At 48.9% G+C, this 17,122-nt stretch overlaps 1 protein-coding gene across 1 annotated transcript in view; it reads left to right on the top strand.

The window, feature by feature from the left end:
- Positions 1 to 274: 274 nt before the first annotated feature.
- The window catches only part of LOC112572045 (neuroglian-like), a 74,698-nt gene continuing 57,850 nt past the window's right edge, over positions 275 to 17,122 (top strand). The window contains exon 1 of the mRNA XM_025251553.1: positions 275 to 824. The gene's annotated coding sequence lies outside the window, so the exon portion shown is untranslated. The remainder of the gene's footprint in view (positions 825 to 17,122) is intronic.

Here is a 17,122-nt window from a genome sequence, read left to right as displayed (position 1 = left end):
GCAAGCTCACACACACCAACGCATGCACGCACACACATTGGTGTCTAGAGACACGTGCCTGGTTTCTCGCCCCCTCCCGCCCCACCCCACCCGGCGCTTGTCTTGAGGCCCGCGCGGAGACATCGACCAGCCCGGGTGTGGGATGGCGGCTGATGAGTCGGTCGCTTGACAGACACATTCCCACCACCACTACCACCCACCACCGCCGCCGCCGCCCCTGTCCCCAGCGCCCAGCCGCCAACCGACCGTCCGTCCGTCCCGTACAGTTGCTGGAGCCTCAAGCCGAGCGGCTGACACCAGCACCAGCACCACCAGCGGCACGACGACTGGCGACGTGAGATACAGAGGCTGCATTGATCAAGCAAGCCCTGAGAGAGACAGAGACAGTGCGTGCACCATCGCCCGCCCCTCCCGCGCTTCTGTGCCGCCAAAGTGCGGGCGCGTGCCTCCTGTGAAGGGATGGCTAGCAGGCGTCGGCCGGCAGTTGACAAAGGATGATGTGTGCTGCCTGCTCGGCCTCCTCCCGCGCTCCGTCACTTCTTAAAGGGGCCTCAGCCCGCGTGCAGCGTGTTCTGGCAGCAGACGGCGGCCAGTTGTCCAGCGGGAGTACCACGACTCGACCCACACAGCAGGGGTGAGTGCTGCTCCATCACCCGCCTCCCTCCACCGCAAACATACCCGAGGACAAAAGTGGTTCACTGGAACAAGTGCTGCGCCATGTGCTGTGACGTGGTGTGGGCTGTGAGGAACTGGCGGCTACAGTAGAGCTGTGGAGCTGTGGAGCCGACGGCGCCGTGTACCCGGTGTGCGCATGTCCCGTACAGGTAGGACACTGCTTTTGTTCCCCGGGTGGTTTTTACCCACAGTACAGGTAACTCGAGGTGTTGACGGATGTTGTCGCAATAATGTGACGAGTGCGGCGTCAGAATGTAGGGCGGGGGCTCCTGTGACGTCATGTTGTGACGTCGCTGACGTGCTAGCAAGAAGCTCGCGCCACCTGTCAGAACAAACGTCAGCAGGACGCACGCTCACACCTGCCCAGCACCACCAGGTGTGTTTTCAGGACCCGTGGCTTATCGCCGTCACTGGGTGTCGTTGCCGTCGTCGTTGTTCGTGTCGCGCGCTACCCACAGGTATAAGGGCTCGGTAAACATATACACAGACACTGTACTGGGTAAACATAAACACACACTGTACTCGGTAAACATAAACACACACTGTACTGGGTAAACATAAACACACACTGTACTCGGTAAACATATACACAGACACTGTACTGGGTTAACATAAACACACACTGTACTCGGTAAACATAAACACACACTGTACACACCCACCCCCGCGCACTGTTTACCATTGTTGCTAGACCTAGCGCCAGGTAAAATGTAAACAAACGTTGAGACCCCAAGGCGCACACGTCACTCAGGTTTATCAAAAGCTATGAAGTCTCCAAGGCACACAGGACATGAAATGTTAATCAATATTTTAGTCAAATATAAACAAACATAAAGTGATTCAGCCACAAGGAGTTGAACCTTGCACAACAAGCTGCCTTTGGTTCCATTATCGTTAGTGAATTATCTCATTACCAACTGTCGGGTATTTGGCTGGGTGGGTAAGCGAGGGCGTCAGTGAGGGGCATGTTGAGAGCAGGCGACCTGTGTCCCACCCGGGGTGACCCGCTGTGAACTGTCAGTCCCACAAAGTTCTCTCAGGTCTCGGGGGGAAAACATCAGATACGTCAGCGAGGGTCACGCAGACAAACACACAGACAAACACACAGACAAACACACAAACACATCTTTATATCTTCTGCTCGTGCAACACAATGGTCCCCCCTGAACACTCGTCACTCCCGAGATTACCATAGTACATCGCGTGTTTACCACAGAGGTCGTGTGTGTGATGCACACTTAAAGGTCATGGTGCGCTGTGGAGTGTGGAATGTGGAACCCTGTCTCTACCTTCTGCGACAGTTCAAACCTTGAAGACACGCACAAGCTTGGGTGCGCACGCACACTCACACAATAATAAACAGTGAAACAAAGAATTATTTCAAAGATTAGTGCGCGTGAAACAACTCGACATTGACACACTTCATTCCTGAGGCTTGGTGACAGCAGCTGACTGTAGATAACTGTAGATAACTGTAGATACTCAAAGGTTCGTCTGCTCCTACACTCGTGACTTCACAGAGAGAGACAGAGAGTGGCACTGTGCTGTCGTCACTAGAGGATATGGTCTACCATTCTCACATGATGACATGTGACATGTGTGGTTGTAGTACAAGTACTACCATTACCTGCATTATTACAGTACAGCTTATAGTACCATTAATACCACTATCTATACTACTACAGTACAGCTTACATTACCATCATTACCATTATCTTCACTGCCACAGTACAGCTTATATTACCATTGCTACCATTACCTTTACTACTACAGTACAGCTTATATTACCATTACCGTGTTGTGTAGTATAGTACACGTCACTGCAATGTGACATCACTTAACATTACAGTGCTGTGTAGTACATGTAGTACAGTCCTGTAGCATTACAGGGCTGTGTAGTACACAACATGGCGGCCTTGAATCACTCTGAGCTATTTAGTGTTGACCACGTGTGCTGCTGCATGAAAACACTTGTGTAATGTTGTACAGTGGACCACTCTAGTTCGTCCCTGGGGCCTGAAGTGTGTGCAACAGGGAGATGTGTATGTCATGGGGAATGGTGTGTAATGGGAGGGTGTGCATGTAATGATGAAATAGGTGTGTAATGGGAGGGTGTGCATGTCATGGGGAATGGTGTGTATTGGGAGGGTGTGTATATAATGATGAAATAGGTGTGTAATGGGAGGGTGTGCATGTCATGGGAATGGTGTGTAATGGGAGGGTGTGCATGTCATGGGGAATGGTGTGTTTGGGGGGTGTGTATGTAATGATGAAAACGGTGTGTAATGGGAGGGTGTGCATGTCATGGGGAATGGTGTGTAATGGGAGGTGTGTGCATGTCATGGGAATGGTGTAATGGGAGGTGTGCATGTCATGGGGAATGGTGTGTAATGGGAGGGTGTGCATGTCATGGGAATGGTGTGTAATGGGAGCTGTGCATTCATGGGGAATGGTGTGTATTGGAGGGTGTAATGTAATGATGAAAACGTGTGTAATGGGAGGTGTGCATGTCATGGGGAATGGTGTGTAATGGGAGGGTGTGCATGTCATGGGGAATGGTGTGTAATGGGAGGTGTGCATGTCATGGGGAATGGTGTGTAATGGGAGTGTGTGCATGTCATGGGGAATGGTGTGTAATGGGAGGTGTGCATGTCATGGGGAATGGTGTGTGTGACGGGGTCCGTGTGTGCCTGAATGTCATGGGGAGGTGTGTGCTTATCTAGTGAGTGCATACACAGGGCTAACGTCACCATTCGGCTAATTAGGCTAATTAGGCCTTTGATTAGGGTAATTTCACCGTAAGTCTACTTAGTATCACACTGTTGTTTACCACAATACTAGACACGTGACTAGGCATGGCATGGCACCCACACAGTCGCTTCACTGGTGAGGAAACACCTGTGCTGACCCTCACCTGCATCTGTCTGTGTGTAACGGGAGGGGGTGTGGGGAGTCTGTCAGTCACGTGGAGGTGGCAGACACACCTGAGGGATGAAGCGGTAGCGCAGCTGTAGAAGATGTTTGTCACCTCCGCAGTAAGAATTGTACAGTCGTGACACACCAGCCCTGTAACCCCCGCTACACCTTCACTCGCTGGACTTTCCAAGAGTTTCTCTGGGTCAAGGTTGCCCGCTTGCAACTTTGCCCCTGACCTTGTTCACACATAATTCCCCACAAATGACATAACATGGTGATAACTCCCCACTCGGTGGCAGGTCTTTGTTATCAAATAAACGGACAGGTGGACATAAAATGTTTAGTTCCTCTGCCAGTGTCGTGTCCCAACCTTCTAGTGACGTCACATCCTCTCTTCTGTCTGCGCTGTCCGGCGGCTACTGTCTTCACTGTCGTCACTGTCATCATTGTCGTCACCGTCTTTATTGTCGTCACCGTCTTACTGTCGTCTGTCCTCACTGTCGTCACTGTTTTTGGTGTCACCGTCTCACTGTCGTCTGTCCTCACTGTCGTCACTGTCTCGCTGCCGTCACTGTCAGTTTACTGTTCACTGACCAGCCCTGACACAAGACATTACAGACTAGTGTACAGTTCAGGGTTCACAAGGGAGCGCTCACCGTCGGGTATCCAAGAAGCACGTGCAGTGAACGAGCCACAGACAGCGGGTCAGGGGAGGACAACTGGGCGCGTGCGGCTGTCCGTGTGCAGCGCCCCCTGCGTTCTCGGCCCCAAAATGGTTCAAGCCCTCAAAGGAGATGAACTTGAGAGAAATTCGACAATGATCATCCCAAATGACTCACTAAATAGCACGAGGACCTATGAACTATGAACTATACGCAATGACGTATAAAGGTCGACCAGACAGTCACACGTCACTCTCTTGCTGACTCTAGTCGTCATCACAACCAAGCCCAGATGACAGCTCTACGATGGACTGTGCAAGGAGAAGAAGAGGGGCCGGAGATTCAGGAGGAAGACAAGATGGGAGAAATATTCGCCACCTTGCTGCTTGCGTCCTCTTCCTGTCGTCTGTGTGAGTGTGGATGTTGCTGCGTGCGTGTGCACTCACACACTGGCGTGCGCGCACGAGGAGAAAATCGCATTTCAGGCGGGCGATTATGCAATTATCTCGGCACTGCACACGCGTGCGGCCACGACCACCTCATGCTGGTGGTGGAGAGAAGGATGGCGGAGGACTGACAAGGATCCAGGGGAAGGGTTAGGAATGCGGAACAAGAAGGGCTGGGGTTAAGGGTGTGGAGAATGAGACAGTCCATGATAGCTGCATGGCGTTAGAAGGGCTGGGGTTAAAGGTGTGGAGAATGAGACATGGTAGAGGTGTGGAGGAGTGCACAGTGAGAGGCTTGATAGAAGTCTTAGTGGAGTTACATGTGACTCTACAGTAATAACAGATTGATGTGGCAGTTAGTAGAAGATGTAGTGAATATACCAACCTACTGTACTGGCCACGAATAACCAGCTCCCCACAACATTGCTTACTGTCTTACTGTTACTACGTCACATACACAACATTGCTTACTGTCTCACTGTTACTACGTCACATACACAACATTGCTTACTGTCTCACTGTTACTACGTCACATACACAACATTGCTTACTGTCTCACTGTTACTACGTCACATACACAACATTGCTTACTGTCTCACTGTTACTACGTCACATACACAACATTGCTTACTGTCTCACTGTTACTACGTCACATACACAACATTGCTTACTGTCTCACTGTTACTACGTCATATACACAACATTGCTTACTGTCTCACTCCTACTACGTCATATACACAACATTGCTTACTGTCTCACTGTTAATACGTCACATACACAAGATTGCTTACTGTCTCACTGTTACTACCTCACATACACAACATTGCTTACTGTCTCACTCCTACTACGTCATATACACAACATTGCTTACTGTCTCACTCCTACTACGTCATATACACAAGATTGCAATAAGTGCTAGTCACACTGAACACAGTTTATACTACCACAGCCCTGTCTTCATGAACTACTACACATCAAGAAATGTTTGTCCTTCTACATAGTAAACACTACAGACATTAAGAAATCGATGCACGCTAGTAGAGAAAATACACACACTCTATTACACAACACTCTACAGGCATTGATAGAGAGAATACTTACATAACACTCTATTGTCACTGATAGAATACTTACACAACACTATAGTGACATATCGACACTGGTAGAAAGAATACTTACACTACACTACAGGTACTGGTAGAGACAATACTGACACACCACTATATAGACACAGGTAGAGAGAATACTTACACTACAGGTACTGGCAGAGAGAATACTTACACTACACTCTACAGGCACTGGTAGAGACAATACCTACAAACAGTGCCAGACCACCCAGCCCTATGTCAACAAAGCTTTGTGTCTGCCGGCGCATGCGCACTTCAAGCACTTGGCAAACGTTGCTCAGCCTCTGTTTCATGGCTACGGCTTCTGTGCCATCGATGTTCCGCTGTTTGTTTAATAATATTGTTCGGTTATTTATGTCTCTCCAGCTTAAAAGGTTTCAGGCTCTGCCCTCCATTTCTGTCTCTGTCTCTCTGGTCTTACTTTACCTTGAAATTAGAGATGTTGGTGAAATACACACAAAATGGCGGGCGTCCAGGGCGTGCGGTGAGACCTTGTAGGACTGAGCAAAGTGTGTACTGGCTTCTCTGTCGTGCTGTGATCAATTCCTTCACTCGCCGCCTGTCTCTACCTCTCACACATACACATACACATACACAGTCACACACACACAGTCACACGTACACAGTCACACACACATACAGTCACTCACACAGACACACACAGTCACACACACACAGTCACATACACACTCACACACATACAGTCACACACAGTCACACGTACACACACACATACACAGTCACACGTACACAGTCACACACACAGTCACGCACATACACAGTCACACACACAGTCACACAAACAGTCACTCACACACACAGTCACACACATACACAGTCACACACATACACAGTCACACACTCACACAGTCACACAAACACAGTCACACACATACACAGTCACAGACACACAGTCACACACACAGTCACGCACACACCAACACACTCACGCCGTGCCTACTACCCCTTCCCCCTGTTACCACCATCCGCGACCGTCGCCACAAGCACCGTGGTCAGGCCTTAGCAGTCCATGAAGATTGTTTCTTGATAAAAGGATTTTTTGCCGCCACCATTATCTTTGCCTTGAAAAAGCACGAGATCTGTCCAGCGATTCGCTCAGTTTCCACGAAGGAAGCCCGCACTAAACTTGTTTTTAAAGCTCCGCCTTTTTGCTGCAGGCTTGTAGATGGCGCCACAAAAGTTGAAATCACGTGAGGGCGGCTGCTTTCAGAAATGTCCGGCAGAGGGAGACACTAGCAGGATCAGACTGTGATACTCAAAGGATACTCAAGTGAAATGCTATCAGGATTAGGCAACATTAAATGTAGGATTGGACGCAGGATCAGTTATACAACATGTTTGCAGGATCGATCGCGGGACATTCTTGCAGCACCGGACTGGAATACGGACAGGATGGGACTGGAATACTGACAGGATGGGACTGGAATACTGGATAGGATCGGACTGGAATACGGACAGGATGGGACTGGAAACGCCAGGATGGACTTGGAATATTGACAGGATGGGACTGGAATACTGACAGGATCGGGACTGGAATATTGACAGGATGACTGGAATACTGACAGGATGGGACTGGAATACTGACAGGATGGGACTGGAATACTGACAGGATGGGACTGGAATACTGACAGCATCAGACTCAAGTACTTGTAATATCAGAGTAAATAATAATAAGAAGAAGAAGTATGTGCTCTACTAATTGCCAGACAGTGAATGCAATCACACAATGTACCCCCGGGGTGGTTCTCGGCTCTTCTAACTCTATTCCTCACACAGGAGGTGGACTGCACAAGGATTGCGAGGCAGCAAAATGGCGGGAGGAACATTTGCGGAAAGTTATGACAGAAGAGCACGATCCAAAACAAAACAAAAGAAAGTTTTATTGCGCGATTCTTCGGGTATCCAGACCGCCTCAAGAAGAAGGTGAGGATTATGAGGACAAGAAAAGACTCCACTTCTTGGATGGAAAATCTTCTTGAGGTTAAAAACGTTTGTCTCTGAGGCAAACTACTGAGATAAGAAAGATTTAATACCAGACGGAAATGCAGGCAGTTTGTCAATACTTTACCACACATTTTCTTTACATGGACGGGATAACAAGGGGAAGCTACTGCCGTCGCTAACTGCTGGCAGGGGAGGGCAGTGCGCCCAGCTATGAGTTCATGGTGTCATGCTAGGTGTCATGAGCTGACAGTCACTGAGTCAACTGACAAAGACACGAGCAACTAGGACACTAACATGTGTCACCACGGGCAGGGTGAGCTCAGCCATCAGACTGACAGTGACATCACAGGCTGGGTCGCCATCCGAGGCCAGACTCACCACGTGACCAGCACCTCCGTCAGTGCAATGAAAATCCCGGGTGCGCATGTCAGAAGCCATTTCCGGAAAATAGTACAGAAATGCGGGCGAGAACAAGCGGCTTTCCATGTTTGCTCACCTTTGTCCACTCGGGACCCACGAGGCCACTGGGTGCGAGACGGAGAAAAGCCCGCAATGACGGCGGTGTGTGAGGTTGTGACAGTATGTCACGGTGATTAGTGAGGTTGTGACAGTATGTCACGGTAATTAGTGAGGTTGTGACAGTATGTCACGGTGATTAGTGAGGTTGTGACAGTATGTCACGGTGATTAGTGAGGTTGTGACAGTATGTCACGGTGAATTAGTGAGGTTGTGACAGTATGTCACGGTGATTAGTGAGGTTGTGACAGTATGTCACGGTGATAAGTGAGGTTGTGACAGTATGTCACGGTGATTAGTGAGGTTGTGACAGTATGTCACGGTAATTAGTGAGGTTGTGACAGTATGTCACGGTGATAAGTGAGGTTGTGACAGTATGTCACGGTGATAAGTGAGGTTGTGACAGTATGTCACGGTGATTAGTGAGGTTGTGACAGTATGTCACGGTGATAAGTGAGGTTGTGACAGTATGTCGTGTAATCAGTTTGTGATATTATGTCAGTGATCAAGTGAGGCTGTGTCAGTATGTCAGCTGGTAATCCAGTGAGACTGTCAGTGTGTCAGTATGTCAGCTGGTAATCCAGTGAGACTGTCAGTGTGTCAGTGTGTCAGCTGGCAATCCAGTGAGACTGTCAGTGTGTCAGTATGTCAGCTGGCAATCCAGTGAGACTGTCAGTGTGTCAGTATGTCAGCTGGCAATCCAGTGAGGTTCACTTGTGCTGTTCACTGGTAGTCGTAGATGTAGTAAACGATTTGTATGTCTGTGGCCGTGTTGCCTGCTTTCTCCTTCTGTCTCTCCCTTCTGTTCCTTCCTCTGTTACTCTAGTCTGTCCGTCCTGTCTTCCTCTGGTGACCACGGCGGACCTGCCGGTATGTCCGGACAGGGGGCGTGGTTACAGAAGTATGGTGAGCTACAGCAGCCAGTATTTCCTGCTGATCCGTGTGTGTGTGTGAGAGAGAGAGAGATGAAATGTCAGTTATACGCATGTCAGTCCGTTTGGCAGTGTCAACTGTGGCAGCCACACTGCCAGCATGACACAGGGGCCTTTGCAGCACGTGAGATGGTCTCAGGTGCACATCGCACCTCGCCAACATTCACTGTCCTCACTTTTCTTTTGGGAAACGGTTTTTCTTCCAGCTGAACAAACAAACTTGTAAACATGATGGCGGCTTGCAGCTCGCTCAGTAAAATAGTTTCTTGCGATGAGAGAGATTTTACATCATCACTCACACACAGACAAACGCGCAGGCTTTTAAATTTTTGGAACACTGACACCAAAGAGAATCAACTTTGCCACTACTCGTCAAAGGTGGGGTCACATCCGGGTCACCGCGGTTTTACTTTGTCGCCCAACTGTTGGTTCATGGCATCCTCTGGTGTAGTCATCGTGTGAAATATTGCTCAGCCTCCTGAAACACTCAGACACACAAACACACAGACCGAGAGTCGTTCTCATAAGTTGTATTCACTGGTCTCGATGTCGCGATGCTGTGTCCTGCTTAAAGTATCGCACCTGTCTGCAAGGCACTAATGAGCTGTAAGTGTTGAGGTAGTAATGAGCTGTAAGTGTTCAGGTAGCAATGAGCTGTAAGTGTTCAGGTAGTAATGTGCTGTAAGTGTTCAGGTAGTAATGTGCTGTAAGTGTTCAGGTAGTAATGTGCTGTAAGTGTTCAGGTAGTAATGAGCTGTAAGTGTTCAGCTAGTAATGAGCTGTAAGTGTTGAGGTACTAATGTGCTCAGGTAGTAATGAGCTGTAAGTGTTCAGGTAGTAATGTGCTCAGGTAGTAATGAGCTGTAAGTGTTCAGGTAGTAATGAGCTGTAAGTGTTCAGGTAGTAATGTGTTCAGGTAGTAATGAGCTGTAAGTGTTCAGGTAGTAATGAGCTGTAAGTGTTCAGGTAGTAATGAGCTGTAAGTGTTCAGGTAGTAATGAGCTGTAAGTGTTCAGGTAGTAATGAGCTGTAAGTGTTCAGGTAGTAATGAGCTGTAAGTGTTCAGGTACTAATGTGCTCAGGTAGTAATGAGCTGTAAGTGTTCAGGTAGTAATGAGCTGTAAGTGTTCAGGTAGTAATGTATTGTGAATGTTCAGGCGTCTTTTGTTCACACGCCACAAGTCCTGTATTTGTTCACCCGCCTCTCCCATTATGTGCGAACAGTTCAAAGCCATTTCTTCCACCGTCTTGTGCATCTTTTCTCCTTCATTACCTCCCCTCTGTCATCTATTTGTGTTTGTAATTTAGGAGTATTGTCGCGTGGAAAGATCAAATCATTCATCCTCTGTCCCCAGTTGCAATAGAATTGAAAAATCAATAAACCTTTATTCAGGGTAGCATCTCCACCCTAGTGTGTGTTGATGCCTTATGATACTGTGCCTCTCAGTCTCTCCATGTCCCGTGTGTATTTGTGTGTTCGCTTGCGTGTACACACACACACAGCATCATGTCGTCTGACACGACATCCTCGCCAAACTGTGTGTAAGCCACAGAGCGATCGCCACGCCCCAACAGTCACTGCCTCATCAGCACTAGAGCCTGCAAGCCACTCTACATTAACACTATCGCCGGCAGCGCAGCCACGCGGAAGCATCTCATTGCCCAAAAACCACGGGCTTTCCCTTGCACTTGGGTGCAATTGCCATTCTCAGTGCAAACAAGTGCAAACACACGTGGACGGCGAGCTCTCGCGAGACCAGAAACCGATCTCGTGGACAGGGAGCTGAGCTTGGCGGCATCCGTCAACGACTGAGATGAAGACACACACGCATTCCAGCGCCATCTACCCATTTGTCTAGTTTTCATCTGAGGTTGTCGACTCTTGCTGGAACTTGAGGACTTGGTACCGATCACGTGGACACCATCGTCAGATGACGTCATGCCCTGCTGAGGTCACGAGATTTCCCGAAGACGCTCCGACTCCAGGCGGAAGGAGACGAAGTCTTGTCTGCAGGACGACCTCCACCACCAACATGCACCACTCCGCTCAGTTCCCTATATATATCCACAGTCTGTGCTATTTTTAGCGACTGAACTCCACGTACGTGTGGCTGACATCAAAGGGAATCAGTGCACGTGATGTTCACGAGCAGCTGACGTTGTCTTCCTGTGGAGGAGCAGATCGATTGTGTGACAGAACTGGGTCGGCGTCTTGGCGGCCTCAGTGCACGTGTACTTCCTGAACTAAGCCGGCTTACACCTGTAGCTTACACCTGCAGCTTACACCTGTAGCTTACACCTGTAGCTGGGCCTCCTCTTAACCCAGCTTACACTTGATCCTATTTCCGGTCTGACAAGAAAAACTTACCTTTGGTAATGACTGTGAACAAGAAGAATAAAGCTGGAAAGTGTACTTTAAACACTCGGATGTAAACAGTCTTACCTGTACACGTTCCCTGGTCCTGCTGTAAATCAAACTCTTACCTGTCGTAGTGAAAATAACGCAGCATTACGGTAATGCTTGTAATGAGCAGTATGGCTACAATCAGAGTCAAAAATTGTTATTTTGACACGTGTCGTGCCAGCGGTCGCCATGAAAACGGTCAGAAATGGCGATCAAACAAGCGACAGGTGACGTAGTCAAAGTCTCTAACACCTGTTGATGCTGGACTATAATTTTGACTGCATGATTCTAATGACCATTGTTTATATCTTAATGTAGCAAGTCAGGTGTAATTCATTTATTTTCCATCGGTTTTAGTTCTTTGATTTGGATCTTCCTTTTACAAGCCTTCTTCCTACAGATGCTGTGGACGACTCCCCACGAACATCTCCCACAACAACCACGTGTCTCTAATGTTGTCGTCGATGTTGGGCAGAAAAGACAACTCTGTCGCATTCTTGGCGACGGACGTGTATTCCGTGCAGCTGTTGGCGGCTGGAACATGAAGGAGCTGGTGTGTAGTGTGTCCTGGTCTCCCAGCAACATCTTCCTTACTTTCTCCAAGTCCAACAATTCCTCGCTCAGTTTCATCACCAAGATTCGCCGTTTGTAACTTTTGTCGAGTTGCCACCCGGGGTCTAGGAAGGTCCACACGATGTGGGTATTGATGGCACTGATATCACATGTTGCAGACTATCATAGACCATCTTGTCTGTCGTCTGGTGGTGTAGCAGCCAACCAGGTCGTCCACTGTGTTCATGCCACCTGTTGTCTTGTAGTCCGACATCAACAGAGGTTTTCGCTCTACCCTGGTGTCGGCAACATCCGGTTGATCACCGGAAGTGCTCAGAGTAACTACTACCTTGCCTTTCGTTGGAAATAAGAAGCCAGCATCCCATGATCATGAAAAGCAAAAGAGTGTAGTGTGTGTTCGTCTCTTTTGTTTCTGTAAGAGCTCGTGGAATCTCTTGTCTGGTTTTCCGAATGGTCCCCAGCAAGGTGAGCTTCTTAGCTACAAGTTTGTTTCCAGCCTGAAGCTAGTGAAGAGGTTGTCACTCCTTCCATTCCTTCCATTCCTACCCAGAGATCATGTCCCACACAACTCCTTCACCCTGCTTGTGTTCTCTTGGTGGATCAGGTCTTCCTGCCTGTGTACTGGGCAGTTCCAAACATCATGGTGCTGTCAAGCAGACTCGGAGTTGTATCCCATAGTTCCCTGGCTCGCTGGCAATGTACTGTTTGAAGGGACACTTGCCCCTAAAGACGACTAGTTGTTCATCTGTGAGGGTTCGTCACATTCTTTCATGGTATTTACCCAAATATCAAATATTACTCGAGGCTCTCTCCTCAACTGTACGAGTCCAGCTTTGAAAATCGCTTTTGGAAAAATAGTTGCCCCGTGCTTCTTGCTCTACTCCTGTGTGAGCTTCATAGACACCAGCAACCAGTACAACATACAGCACTCAAAGTCAGTGGGTCATCTGCCAGTTTTCGCCATCAACTAGTTCACCTCCTTGTTCGTCCATTTTGTGACGTCACAAGTCGTTGCTGTCATCATCGTGCCATGACACTGAAGCACGTTTCCCAGGGTGCAGCACTGCGCGAGGCATTTTGTCGAGTGAAGACAGAGGGAGATGGACACCAACATTGTTGTCGAGGTTGTCACGGGACACTGGGAGTCACACTGATGTCACACTGATGTCACAAGTACCTGAGGTCAGACGCACACAGGGAAGGTGAGGGGAGCAGTGTGCATCACTCGATGTTTGTTCCTTGGAATATATCCGTAAGCACGTGACATCTATCCCCGGGGTCCATACGGACCCTGCCGGTGGTTAACGATAGAATTTTAATTTGTGCTACGATTTTTACAGATATCTGGAAATTCATTTCACCCACGATGTCCACCACTTAACTGTAAAAGTCAAGAAATTTCAAAATGTTGAGATAAACGCTTCGAGTTTTACAGCGAAACTTGGGTTGGGGTCAGTAGGCGACCCCATCGGCCACTCGAGGGTTAATCGATGAGTGGACTGACGTGGACTGACAACATTTCAGTGTCACCTGAATGTCGGGGACTCGTGACCTTTCCTTCTCTTTAGTTTGTAGACGAAGCCGAGTGTGTTTTTGCTGGCTTCCTGCAATGAATTGTAGAGAGGCTGCCATGGCACTGAATGTTCACATTGCTTTGCAAGACTTCCACAAACAGTTCACTGTGTGATTGCATGAGTTGTCCCCGCTAGATGACGTCACCCAGGTGTCTATAGACACACGTTGGTATAACTCACGTGTCCCTCAACATCAATAGATTATTAGTGTAACAGCACCTGTAGGTAAGCACATCTACACCTGTAGATAATGACAGCGGTTACTGCACAGCACTGTAGTCACTGCTTGCAGGTCATCGTGACAGCCACCGTCACCACACTGACAGCCAACACGCCACGTCATCATGACAGCCACCGTCATCACACTGACAGTCAACACGCCACGTCATCATGACAGCCACCGTCATCACACTGACAGTCAACACGCCACGTCATCGTGACAGCCACCGTCATCACACGCATTATGCGACATTTTGTGCCAATATCGCTGGCGTGTAGCAGCAGTGACATGTGTGTATATGTCAGTGGTCATCTATTGAAGGCGGTGTTTGTATGAAGTGTCAGACAACAGCGTCACCATTCATCGTAGAGAGTAGTGTAGCGTAGACACACAGTGATAATACACTATAGACACTATAGACATTGATAGACAACAGCACAGTAGTGTAGCGTGGCACAGTGTAGACATCAAACCACGCACTATGTATAGACAATATATTTACAAACAGCCATGTACAGTGTAGACGGTGTTACAGTGTCAACATACAACAATACACAATTGTGACATGTCACAGTGTCAGACGGCGTTTATGAGATGGTGTGTCACGGTGGTGTGTGTGACATCCACTGATGTAGACAATGGCAGTACAGAGTCCCTGATGTCCCATCATGCCATGTCTACATGTAGTGTACAACAGTGCCAGGGCGTCTTCTGGCTGAGCATCCTACAAATGCAAAGGTTTGGTGTTGACACAAGTTCCCCCTGTGACGGTGTGGGGGCAGCACCAGTACAGCCTCACACAGTCTCTCAGTTGTTCACTTGTTACATCACCCAGCCCCGTGACGTCCAACATGACAAAGCTTGCAAGTCAGCACCAAGAAACCTACTGCCGTCTCATTTGTGTCTTGCAATGACTGTCATTTACATATTGCAAGCCCTGCAGGTACAGCTGCTGTTGTCACCCCTGTGTATGCAGAGAGAGACTGAGACTGTGAGAGTGAGACTGTTTACACTTCTCTAACTATTGACAGGTTATGTCAGGCCTGGTGGCACTTTAGTGAAGGCCAGAGCCCCAAACATTGCGACCTTGTGACCTGGCGTCTGTGTGCGGCCATCGCTGCCAGCATCAGCTGCAAGAAGCAAGCAGACGGACGAGGAAGCGAAAGCACAGCCTCCTCCTCCTCCTCCTCACTGTGGCCTTCTCCTCATCCTTGCCTCGTCGTGTGCAATTGCTGTGATATGCCGCTGTTGGCCGCTGTTAATTATTGAGAGAATCGCGCTGATGCCATTGATCGCGGAGCTGCACCACATCGTTGGCAAGGCCCGCAATGAGATTACCAGCGGCTCACAGACACATTTACAAAGGTCTTTGGCGATGAGTACTGGGCATGTGACCATTATCTCCCCCTGTCGTGCCTGAGGCGAATACACAGGGTGGTGCTGACTGCCCAACCCCCCTCATGGCACGTGAGCAGTCCCCCAGCTCTCTCTCCTTGTCTTAAAGCTCAGCAGATTGGTGCAGGGTGTTGTCGTCCTTGTTTCTGGTGTCCGGTGTCCGGTGTCTGGTGTCTGGTGTCAAACCTCTAAATAGAAAATAAATATTAGCTAATAATAATAAAATATTAGCTCACTCAGCTACTTCCCACACAGAGCCTGCCAGGGGCATGCGTGACGTCAGTGTGCAGCCTCAAGCAACGGGAATGACGTCAGATTTTGCAGCCTTGGGAAGCGGAGATGACATCATGGTGAGCAACCTGAAGCAGCGGGGATGACCTCCCCTGTTCCCTGCTAGCGTAGGTTGTGGAGTTATTCCCCTTGCCCGTCGACCTGCCGTGTCACAAAGGTCAAGGTGGAAGGTACGACAGGTGAGACAACATAAAGTTAATACCAAAGCATCCCGCTGGCACCTGAGACGTCAACACTGCGCTTGCGCAAGAGGAAGGCGTAGGCTTTCGCCAGAAGTGTCTGGCGTCCCGGCATGCACTGCGACAAGGCGGTGGGCGGGAGGTGATCTGTAGGCCAGGCTCGGAATATCTTTCACACAAAGGCAACTTTTTTAAGCCAATTATTTTCAGACCATCGCAGCATTTATAAAGTCGCCTTGACGACGGAGCAATCGGCAAGCAGCCAAGTGTCAAGGGAGGGCCGGCGTCTGGCTCAAGACCCGAGAGATCACGTGATTGCAGAGAGAGCCTGGGTCACCGCCAGGGGGATGTAGCAGACGTCACATTCTTGTTACACGAGAGAAGTGTCGCAGATGATATGATGTAACAAGAGTACCGCGCCGTTACGTCACATCTAGACGACAGGTGGCGTGTGGCGGACATTCAAGGAAGGTAACTCCAGCAGTGAAAGTGAGGTGACTGTTTGCAGACTGAGACTTGGCACTGATCTTGTTGAGGAATATTGCAAGTATTTCATACTATACTTGATCTTGTCACCGTCACGCTGGTTGTCATAGCAACACAAGTGGTGCATGGGTCTGGTGTGTTCCTCTCGGACACGTAAACATCTGATGTTGACACGTGCGTATTGTGGTTTACGTGTGTGGCTCACGGTTTACTGATACGTCTCATTGCCTGTGGCATTCAATGGATGCTTCCTACGCTTGATGGTCTACTTGTCATTTCACGGTCTACATCACATTCCTACACTTGACTTGTTTCTTCACTTGCCGTGTCCGTCACTCCTGACCGTCTAAATCTTCTCGTCATGCTTCACACTCAACGGTTCCTGAGTCGTAGTGCAGGCGAGAAAGTTATTTCAATGCCGTTAGTAAGAGACACAGAGACAGTCAGCTGTGTCTCAGTCTCACCTTTGTGTTGAATATGAACACGTCATCGCTCACATCTGTCAGTTTGTCACCGTTAGTTACAGTCACCATTGCTTACAGTCATCTTCGTGTGACTGTGTCAGTTCCTAGGGTAAGTGCTATGGAGGCTGACGATGGTGTGAGGTGCGTACATTACTATCTACACTGTGTCTTATATTAACTTGTAGACACCTGACGACACTGGCGCCACACTGGGTGATCACCGCAACATCACCACTGCAACACGTGCTACAGTGAGGTCATGAACTAAGGTCACTCGTTGACACTGGGTAGTACATG

The sequence above is a fragment of the Pomacea canaliculata genome, linkage group LG9 (genome assembly GCF_003073045.1).
Source record: "Pomacea canaliculata isolate SZHN2017 linkage group LG9, ASM307304v1, whole genome shotgun sequence".
NCBI lineage: Eukaryota > Metazoa > Mollusca > Gastropoda > Architaenioglossa > Ampullariidae > Pomacea > Pomacea canaliculata.
Note: the sequence above shows the minus strand (reverse complement) of the source record. Positions and strands in the feature narration are given on the sequence as shown.